Source organism: Centruroides vittatus, unplaced genomic scaffold (assembly GCF_030686945.1).
Source record: "Centruroides vittatus isolate TY-2023 unplaced genomic scaffold, ASM3068694v2 contig_357, whole genome shotgun sequence".
NCBI classification, from domain to species: Eukaryota; Metazoa; Arthropoda; class Arachnida; order Scorpiones; family Buthidae; genus Centruroides; species Centruroides vittatus.
Window position 1 is genome coordinate 2,503,325 of NW_027122180.1, and position 11,626 is coordinate 2,514,950.

Below are 11,626 nucleotides of genomic sequence, written 5' to 3' on the forward strand. Positions count from 1 at the left end.
GATCTACCTGGTCTGAACCCATGCTGGTTGGTATTTAGTATATTATTTTTTTCAACATGCCAATTGATTCTATCTATCATCAGCCCGTCGAGTACTTTACCCATAACTGGGAGCAGGCTTATTGGCCTATAGTCTTTTCTTTCCACTGGGTTAACTGTTTTCGGGATGAATTTTACGTTAGCTATTTTCCATGAATCGGGAAAGTAGCCCACCCTTAGGCACCCATTGTAAAGAATGACGAAAGCTATTGGGATTTCAGCAAACGCCTCTTTTACCACCTCCGCAGTAATACCGTCATGCCCTGGGGCTTTTTTATTAGCCAGGGAGCGGATCGCTTGTTGCACCTCTTTAAAAGAAAACCATTTATCGTTGGTTTCGCTGTAAATGTCCTCGAGATTTATACGTATTCGTTGGTGAGTAGGTGAGTCATCTGTTTGACTGTCGTTGGGGAAATGGAAATCAAGAAGCTTCTGTAGATTACTGCTAATTGAATAGTTATTGGTTTGAGGATTGGTGTCAGTAACATTCGGCAGGGTTGCCTTCCTTTTATTTTTGAACGCGATCTTATAGGGCTCGCCCCAGGGGTCCACCGTTGATCTTCCGCAAAATTCCCGCCACGCCGTCGTTCTTGCTTTGTTAATATTAGCTTTGTAAGTCCGTAGAGCATTGGCATAATCCCTACTTTGCTGTTCTCTTCGTTCTGTGTTTCGTTCTTTTAACCATTTCTTTCTTAATCTTTTGATTTTCCTCTTTTCACGGTCTAAATCATCGTTCCACCAGTGCGTACGGTTTTTCTTTAATTTCTGTCTGGAAGAAATCTTGAGGGCTTCGACAATAGATTGTGTCATATGGTTCACATAATTGTCAATCCTTTCATGGGTGTTTAGTTCTGTAAATTGAAAGTTCCTCCATTTTTCTGCGAAAGAGGCCCGGAAGTATTCCCAGTTAGTTATAGTGCTATAATAGTTAGTGACATGATCCTTAATTTGCTGGTGATGTTGTAGAGTAGTCAGAATATATCGGTGATCACTCGCCGAATCTTTCGATAAAGTTGTACAATCTTTCACGATACTACCCACTTCCGTGGGCGCCAAACAAACGTCGGTCCAGCCTCTCGCCCTTGTCGTTTGGAAGGTTGGTAAATCTGAGGTGTTCAGCGATATACCGTCAATCTCATTAAGGAGTTCCTGTATGAGCCTTCCCCTCTTGTCCTCAGTCTCGTGGTACCAGAGGGGGGATTTGGCATTGCAGTCACCTGCAATGAGATACGATTTGTCTCCTAGTTTCCTTATAACACTAGATAGCTCGTCTATGCAGTCCTCGTCATTATCAAATGGCGAGAAATATATACAGAGAATAAAGTCTATGGGGCCTTGGTCAATCGTGACGGTTGTGACTCGATTAGAGCTTAGCTCAGGAATTAATGCAGCATTAACATTGGGATTCCTTATTATTATACCACATTTGGAACGTTCATCTGGGGTTGTTTTATTCAGAACTTGCCACGAGCCAAATCTAACAATGTTATTTTTGACAGTATACGGTTCCTGTATAAGGATTACATCCACGTCCAGATCGTTCGCTGTCTTAATAACAAGCGACGAGGCAGCTTGGCTTTTCTGGGCGTTGAGTTGAAGAATTTTGAACGTTGTGTTTGCCATTATGAAGGTTTTATTACACAGGAATATGAGGACATACAGACTATTATTCGTATATGGTTTGCCTTACCAAGAGTCTCTTGTAATTTTTTAAGACTGGGCATTGTGCAGAGAATGCATTGTGGTCTGTTTGATACTTTGGGCCATCGGGTTGTTCCTTATTTATTTTGGTGCAGTTAGTGCATTTAGGGGTTTCATTGGTGTTAGTGCACTCTTTATATTTGTGTCTTTTGGTGCAGTGGCTGCACCTTTCCCTATGATCACAGGAGGCCGCCTTATGGCCGAAGCCCGTACACCGAAAGCATCTAATAATGGGAATATAATCGTCAGCTATCAAAGTACCCCATTCATAACTTATCCGTTTCGTGGTTATTATCAGATTTCGGATTGCAGGAGAGACTGACATCACCACGTGTCGGCAGTCAGGCTTAGTTTTTGAAGGTATCATATGAGTGATTCTTGTTTCTCTGTGGAAAGCTTCCTTCGTAAGTTTCCTATTAATCTCGCTGTTTTGATCGTAGATTTTCTCGACAAGTTCCACCTTCTCCTCCTCCTGAGGCACGTTAAGCAGTATAACTCGAGGTTTCCGGCGTTTTGGTCGTATCATTTTAACTCTTTCGTTTAATTCCGGCAATTTCCCAATTGCCTCCTGTAAGTTCTGAACATCTTGCTCAGTTTTAAGTCTAATTTTTACACCTTTTCCCGGCACCGCTGTTATATTGCGTGTGCCTATTTTCAAGCTTGCAGGATCTATCTTAGTTTGGATCTCATTGAGCATTTCCTCTGGACAGAGGGTTTCACCATCCTCTGTAGTCGTAGTCTCAATAATGAGGTCCTGTGGTTTCACTTGTGTTTTATTATCAGCTATAGCTTCGGCTATAATATGTGTGGTACGACTCCCGCTGATCCTTCCCTTCCTTACTGCATCGGCGTAGGTACCCTTCCCTTCCTGCTCAGTTGAGCGGAGTGCTAATACTATTCCAAATAAGTTATTCGCAGCTGCGTGCATGTCAAGCGCCGCCTGTCTCACACTTTTCCTATTAGCAACCGAAACCGAGCCATAGGAATTTGCTGGGAGAGCTTGCATAATACAGTCAAGTCCTCTGGAAATTACAGCTAGTAACTTCCTTTCCGGCACGTCCGCCAAGGTATCCATGAGAACGATTGACAGAAGAGTATAGAGTCCAAGAAACCAAGTTTGTAGCCCGCACAGACGCGCACACACGAAAACAAGTAAAAACGCCGAACAGCGCAAAAACACGCTACCCGGCTACAGCTCGCCAAACGGCTCGGATACGCCGAACGGCTGAGACCAGAAAAACACGTGGAGAACAGTTCTTTGTTACAGAGATGACAACTAAGTAGCGATAACTTAATAACTAACAGAGTAATATTAACTAAATTTATACAGTATACAGAGCGCGTAATGGGCTAACAAAGCCCGTCGAAGAAAAGTCCGATTACACAAGGGGGGGCCGATGGGGCCCGAGAAAGAACGTAACTACAGACGGCTGTAACTCGCCAACCGCGAGACGTAGAACAAAATTAAAACACTCACGGCTTCCTTACAATTAGTTCTTTCCAACGGTGTATAATATCCATAGGAGAAATCACTAAATCCAAAGTTACAGCAGTCGGAAAGCAGAGCACACTTACTTCACGACTATAAGGATTGGCGACTTTTCCCGATACTATTAAAAAGTTTATATAATTATAGTTTAATTATATTATTTAAATGCAGTTTATGCTATACTATTAATTCACATTCATTCATAGTCGATCGTGTCTAATTAAGGACTCTTAAGCTAATTCACGCATACTTTAAGTGTCTGTAACTTCATTACATATTCACAATTGAAATAAATTTTATTGAAGAGTACGTGTATGTTTATATGATTTGACTGAAACGAACGTTTTTCATGTTTGACATTTAACATACATTTTTTTGTTAAGAAGTATAAAAATAATAATTACTAAATAATATCATTTGTATAAATTTTGCTGATATTATTGATAGAAAGTATGTATTGTGTATATTGTTGAAAATGTATAATTAACTTTCCACGAATCGAATTTTAAATATGTTTGGTATACGGTTTTAAATTTCGAAAATATCAGATGTTATTGCTTTTCTGTCAAAATAATAAACTTAGATGCTGATTTAGCAAAGTCTCGAAATCGATTACAAGTATTATTTTTAGTGTATTTTCGCCAGTATCAGCAAAATATAGTAATTTTAAAAAAGATACTACTAATTTCATCAATAAAAATATTATTTATTTGTATATAATATATACATTAGTGATAATATAACAGTTGTATATTCGTAACGAGGATATTTTTAAAAATAGAAACGAGTTTTCAGTATCATATAACTATAACAACTGAAGAGGGCGATATGAGCACGAAATGCATTTTGTTAAAGGTACTTAAAAAAATTAAAAAAGAGTATTATAACATACAGAAGTCGTTGTGATAAGTTTGGAAAAACAGCACTATTGGGTTGTTGAGATAATAATTTATGACTTATAACTAATTTATTTTGTTAACATTTAACTGAATAGTTATTTAAATAAAATATATAACAATTGTAATAAAAAGTTTTTGTCATATTTTAAACTGTAGAGTTCTGTGAGAAACATGATATAATTCACACATAGAATACATTTTTTTTATAATAAAGAATACATTTGTAATTCTTTATTATAAAAAAAATTGTAATTTTAATCAGTTTATTATCACATTAACTTCTTATTTCTTATACACAATGAAAAGAACTTCAAAGAGTAGTAAAGATATTTTCAATTCATTATTGTATTTATTATAGATACATTTTAAGATAATTTTACATAATAATAATAATAACAACAACAATAATAAATGTATTCTTATTCAGTTCATAATATTATTTCATATTTTATTAATAATTTATTTTTAATTTTGATTAACATGTTGAAAATATAGTTACACATTCAATATATTTATTCGTAATCCATTCTTCGTAAAGTTGACATTTGAAATTTAAAAAAATTAAATACATTATTGTTCGAAATTGAAACTTCATTTAAGACTCTTACCTATAGCTGTATAGAGGTGAATATAAGATATATTTAATTATAATGAAGAGGTATATTCTATCATTTCCATAACTTAAACAACCGCACTTATTATACTTTAAAATTTGTTTAATAATTATTCATATATCTCCACAGAACAAGCTGTTGTTTACCAAACGTCCTTCTATCATTTCCATTTGTAGAGCATTAAAATGATTATTAATAATTTCAATATAAATTTAATTTATTAAATTTCAGCCAAGCATTGAGTTTATGTATACTTATATTATAAGGGAAGTTTTTAAATAGTAAAATAATATTAATTATATCATAAGAAGAATCACGACCGATGAGAGAGGGAGAAAGATGGGGTAAAATTCCCCGGAGCAGGTGTACACAAGATCCCGGACATCATCCAACAATTTGTTTCGTTACGCACTAATTACTACTAAAACACTGTTGTAATATAAAATGCTTATCAATAACTATTGTTTAGAATAATAGAGACTTACACAAAAAAATATAAATTTTTTATAGTCTTTTCGTTTTCTGTTTCACAGACCAACTTAGAAGTAACAGCTTGAAAAAATAAAAAAGTCTTCTTAACACAGCAAGAAAATAGAATATTAAAAATTACCACAAAGTTAAAATATGATCAAAACGCTGACCTTTTATTTGAGGCTACGGCGCTTTCACAATTAAACAATGATTAAAATTTTCACAATATCTACCGTGTCTTGTAGCACTTTTAACTGCTTCTAGCCTTTTGGTGGTCCTTTTGGGTAATCACAAGGTTACTTTGCATAAAGTCATACCTGTCTGTGAAACAGGGAAAGAAAAGACTCTATAAAAATTGATATATGTTTTTTGTGTAAGTCTCTATTATTCTAAATGAAGAAACTCCTGGGATATATTGTCTTTATTTTGTAAAAAAGTAATATATCCGTCAAAAAACTCAAAAAATTTTCAAATAATTTATTAATATTTACTTGGACCCATGTAAATTCCCCCCGGAGACGACTTTCGATGCCCTCGAGAAGAATTATATATTTGAAAGGCAATAAATTTTGATTAAGAAAATCATTTTTTTTTTAATTTAAAATATATTTAAAGATGCAAATGGTTTAAAAAAGGAAATGAAATTTTGATAGTGACAGATTAATTTTATTCTATTTTTGTGCATAAACTTGATACAGTATGGTCTGATAATCTGTTATATTATTAAATCTGACAAACTAATAATCATTGAATTATTTTAATAACTTTATAAGTGAAAATTTTTAGAGAACATACAGGATTGGATTGTCTGTTTTAATGGCACAAGGGCCAAACTGTTCCAGGAATCTAGTGCGTTATAAGACATACAGAGTACTCGAAAAAAACAAGAAAAAATTATTGTCAAAGTAATTTAATCTATTTTACAACATTTTAGTACACCTGAATTAGAACTTATTTTTACCTGTAACTATTCGATTTTTAAATTTTTAGAAAATGACTAGTATATTTTTCACAAATTTACCTCATCAAATTTAAAAGATTTATCATTTACGCTAGTGGTTCCCAAACTTATTTTATTTACCATCTTATTGGTCTTACTGTACAAACTTGTTATCAGTCGTCTAGGCTATGGGTATTTTACAAACTTTAAATTATCTGTTTATGCGATTCATCAAGGAAAATAAATGTTAAAAAGTAACAATAAATTACAAATTCGTATAATTATATTACTAATTTTTAATTGTCTGTAAACTAACTACTCTTTGTTATTAAAATAAAACAAGTTGCATAACTTTCCGGGTAACATTTAAAATTGTTTGTTCGCCGTTTGCTATCAGATTTTATTTAAACAATCTCTTAATATAAGTAATCATTATAAAATGGAAAAAGAGTTGGGTTTTATAAATAAAAAAAAACTTGTAAATGCTAATTACGAGTAAAATCCTCATTAAGTCCGACCCTACTCGAGATATGAAAAATGACCCCCTTTATCTCCCTATCCCGTCAACCTTTAACCTCCAAATTTAACAGCATGAATCCCCCTAATACACAAATCTCCTTGCAAAATTTCAGATATTTTCGACAAAAAACACGGGAGTTATTAAGCTTGAGAGAGGGTAAACAAAATTATGCCTTCCACACCCACTAACATCCATACACAGAAATAAATCCTTTAACTTTTTTGCATTTCTTGACGTTTCAAGATCCTCTGAATCCAAAAATGTAAAAATCTTGGGGAGGGGGGTCACTTTTTCACCAATCGCCATACATTCCCTCTGTTATATCGGAAAAATAGAAATGGAAACAACTGACAGATTGTATAAAGAAGGAGTTTTTCTACTTTGAGAGAATTTGTTTAAAACTTTACAATTTTATTTAAACTTAATGTTTAAATAAAGTACTATTTTATGTTTGAAAGTTTAAATTTTGAAGATTACATTGTGAATGTAGATTAGCTATGAAACTTGAAAGTATCAGGAACGTTGTTAGAATGAATTTTTATGATAATACTCCAATAATGCAGAATATAGTTAATTAGTTCAATTCATTGCAATGTAATTCAGCTTTTAATTGTTATTTATTCAATAATGAATAAATAAACTTAATTCAGTGATTCCAGTTTGTAAATCTCCATAATCATTTAGAATGAATCTTGAATAACAAATTATATTTCACTATTAATAAATTATTAACAGACCGCAATAAATTATTCGGCCGCAATACAGTACTTAATGTTTCTCAATGTCTAGTCTAAATTCACTTGGCAATTCTTACTTCACCATATTAAATAATCTAGAGATGATTTCATTGCATTAAGGAAAATTATATGACTGCGCTAAAAACATTTTTTTTTTTTAAATTACGTATGACATGGAAATGCAAGATGCTTCTTAATACTCAAATTAGTATTTAAATTTTTTGATACAATTATTAGATGTTTAGGTTATATATTATAAGAGAATTATATTCAAGTGTATTTAATCACCAATCATTAATGAAAATAAGCAAAAAACACGTTCTAAAACCAAATTTCAGCGTTTCTTGTCGCACATTTAGATAATTTCATTACCCCAGGGCTGTCCATAGCGTCCACTTTGAAAACCATTGATCTAACCAAGGAAGAAATTACGATCTTTTGCTTGCTATGTAAGGCAATTTTTTATAAAATTAAAATAATTCAAAAACATTACTAAAACAATGTTATTAATTTAAATAATTCAGGTTGAAGTATCAATATAATGAAATGATGAAAAACAGAGAAAAAATAGTTTTTGAGTTATTAGCGAGGTTGCAGCCAAAGTTTTCATCTCTAAAACACGATAGTCGAACGTCGAGCGCCGCTTACAAGATAGCGGAGCCGCAACCGTTCGACGTTCACGTTCGGCCGCAACCTCGCTATTATTTTATGTTGAAATACTGCTCTTCTATTTCTCTTTATTTTCTGAATGGTACAAAAATAATTATAGTCTTTATTCGATATTCTGTATGTTAAATAATCAGTTCATAAAGTTTATGGATAAAGTACTTATTTTAATTAGTTGTTTCTTCACGGAGATTTGTGTTCGAAAAAGTTACAAGTTTGAACTTCTTTATTTATTCCTCAGAGTATTATCATTTATTAAAAAAATTGTTTAAATTAAAGATTTAAATTAACATTTTTAGATGTGATAAACGGGAAAATGAAGTAAAGTTACTCGTATTGAAAATAAAGTTGTATCTCTGAATCTATTATAGCATTCTGCATCGTCGATAGAAGATAATCTGAAGAAAAATCATTATTAAAATGTAATGATTTTTCTTTCTTTAAAAAGAAAATGTAATGGTAAGGTAGATCATCTATTTAAATAGCAGCCGTTTTGTTTCAATAATACTATTTAGTAAGTATATCTCCTCAGATAGAATAATAAAACTGTTTTTCAAAATGTCTTTCAGATCAAACTGTTTAGTAGTTATTGTTATACGAGATTCATAATTACATGTACTGTACTGTACTGTACATTCCGACGGCAATAAATTTACTGCATTATTTAATTTTCTTGTATACCTTGTGTCCAAAAAAATAATAGCTCATACCTCAAAACATGCTGAGTAAGGTGAAAAAGTTTTAAGTAATAAAGAAAATGTATCCGAAATTCGTAAACATACTTGACATAATATCATTGTAAATAAAAGAGTCTGATTTCTTCAGAAGAATTACGATTTGACAGTCTACAAACAGAATATTTGAGAAAGAGTGGAAACATTTCATTTCCACTGAGAAAATAAGTGTTCAACTTAGCAACCAAATTTTGATTTCGCTCTAGGAGAATTTCTTAAATTTTATTGTAATACAGTATTTTTAATAAACACAATCTCTATTTTATATAGAAAAATATTTGGATTTTATTTCAATTAGATAAATAAATAACTGAAGTAAAACTATAATCGTAATTAAATTAAGATGAATATTATTTTTCAGAATAGAAATCTGTTTTATTACCCTGTTTACTGAATAAAATTGTTAAGCGAATAAAATATATTTCTATTGGTTTTTATTAGATGCTATATTTTATATAATACAAATAATTATTTTTGTATTAACACGACTTCGGAACTAATAAAATAAACTTTTTTAATGAAGTTTCTGATTTAACATTCTGATATATATAGAGCTGAAGGTTAATTACTAGATTCTCTGAATACTGTCTATTTTGATTATCTAGTAATTAATCTGTACAATAAAAATTATTTTGTTAGAGATAAAAATTTCTACCGAAGAGGAAAAACGTTAGCCATCTTTTATTTTAAAATAACTGAAATCATAGATTTTTCAGTTGCCGATTTTATGTCATTAATGTATTAAGAATATTGGAAATTTCAATGATGATTTATGATAAAAGTGAATAAGTATTTTACTTTTTAGTTCAATTGAAAAACTAAAAGAAGTTAAAAGCTTCCATTGATTGAAAGTGTTATTAAAGAAAAACGAACTTAATGACCTTACAGAACTATAGTACAGAGTGCTATATAAAGTCTAATAGATATTCTCTATTCGCTAAAATATAGGACTAGCATCTATTTATTATACACGATTATTTAAATTATTGCAAAAAATTAGTAATGAATAGTTATTAAAATTTAAGCTATAATCTTATTTTTTATTTAACTTTTAAAGATAATTTTAATATAAAATAATATATTATAAAAATATATAGTATAAGATTTCGTGTTTTGAATTCCAGAAATTTAAAACATTCTAAAATTAGAGAAACTTTTGTTTTCGATTACCATAAAATTAAATTTAATTAAATCTAATTAAATTTAAATTTAAATAACTAAACAAAATAATAAATAATGCATTATAGGAACTCCCGATGAAGCAAGAATGCCGTCCAGCAAAGCAATGATGATATCAATGCTTTGCTGGACGGCATTCTTCTCACATGTACAGTACCTGCCGTCTGTGATAACTTTACAGATTGAATGGTTGCAAAGTGCTTTCAAAAATTGCCGATGTAACTCCTGATGGCGATTCTCAATAAGAAGTATTCAAAATGTATATCGCAAGCATCTGTTATTACGATAATTATGCAAATTACTGTCTGTGGCGGCAGTATTTTGTTACTTCAGACAGGAATTTATTTAAAGTCGGTGTAGATTGCAAACAGTGTGTGACAGAATGAGAAGGCAGAGAGAAGCGACATTTTACAAGTTTTTCTTTGGAGATGTAGCATAAGGGATATGTGATGCAATTCCATGCATTGCATCCCAACATACTACAATCTTAAGAATGATAGAAAAATTTCAACGCTCGAATGGCTTGAATGATGCGTCAAGACCTGGGAGGCCCAGGACTTGTATGATGGATGATGCTATGAACATTATAGCCACATTCACATAAACCTAACAGTACTTTTATTCGCTGTGTGGCTGTACAAGCAGGAATTGGGTCAACATCTGTGCGTACTGTACAATTCTCAACAGGTTCTGTTATCATCTGTAAAAATCCCAATTTCACCATGAACTGTTTTCTGAAGATTATAATGCAAAATTAAATTTTGCAGAAATGTTTATGGATTTTGGTACACAAATCCTATCGTTTCCAGGTGAATTTGCTTTACAGATGAGGCGAGATAAACTCCACTAACGTGCGCTATTGGACGCAGGAAAATCTGCATTGCTTGCGAGTGAAGTACGATACATTTAATGTTAGCAGTGTGTTAACATTTGAACATTTGGGCTGGATTACTTGACCATAGAGTTCTCGGACCGTTTTTTATTGACGGTGTCCTTAACTCCCAAAAGTGTTGGAGGTTTTACTACTCGCAGATGTAGTTCTTGATAACGCCATTTTCTAAACACGATGCATTAGGGTCTTCCAGTTTGAATGAGTAGTTACATGCCGCTTTTCCAAAAATGTGGATTGATCAAAGAGGTCTCTATCCATGCCCCTCGCTCTCCTGGTTTGAAGCCATTAGATTTTTTTTATTTGGGCAACGTAAAGGACAGGAGTTATTGAACAGAAATTTAAAATGTCGCAGATTCACGATAACGCACAAACTGACGCTTCTGCACAGATAATGGCTGACCAGCTTAGGAGGACCAAGGAAGATTTTGAGTCGTTTTGGATGCTGTCAGATAGGTATATTTCAAACACTATAAAAAATAGGTAAAAGTGTTCTTGTCAATACTTTTAATTTTCTTGGAGGTTACAAGAAAACTTTTTTCTTCATTTTAACAAATAAGTATGAAATTAACATGTAATTTTATTTCCGATTAAACTGTTTCCTATTTAAAACAACCTGGCACAATCCGTATCATACATATGTGGTACAAAGGTTGCTATTCCTATATTTTATGACAAATTTTGCATAATTCCGTGTAACAACATAACAACCGACAGATCAGTGAATATTATGCTTGCTTGGCGACATT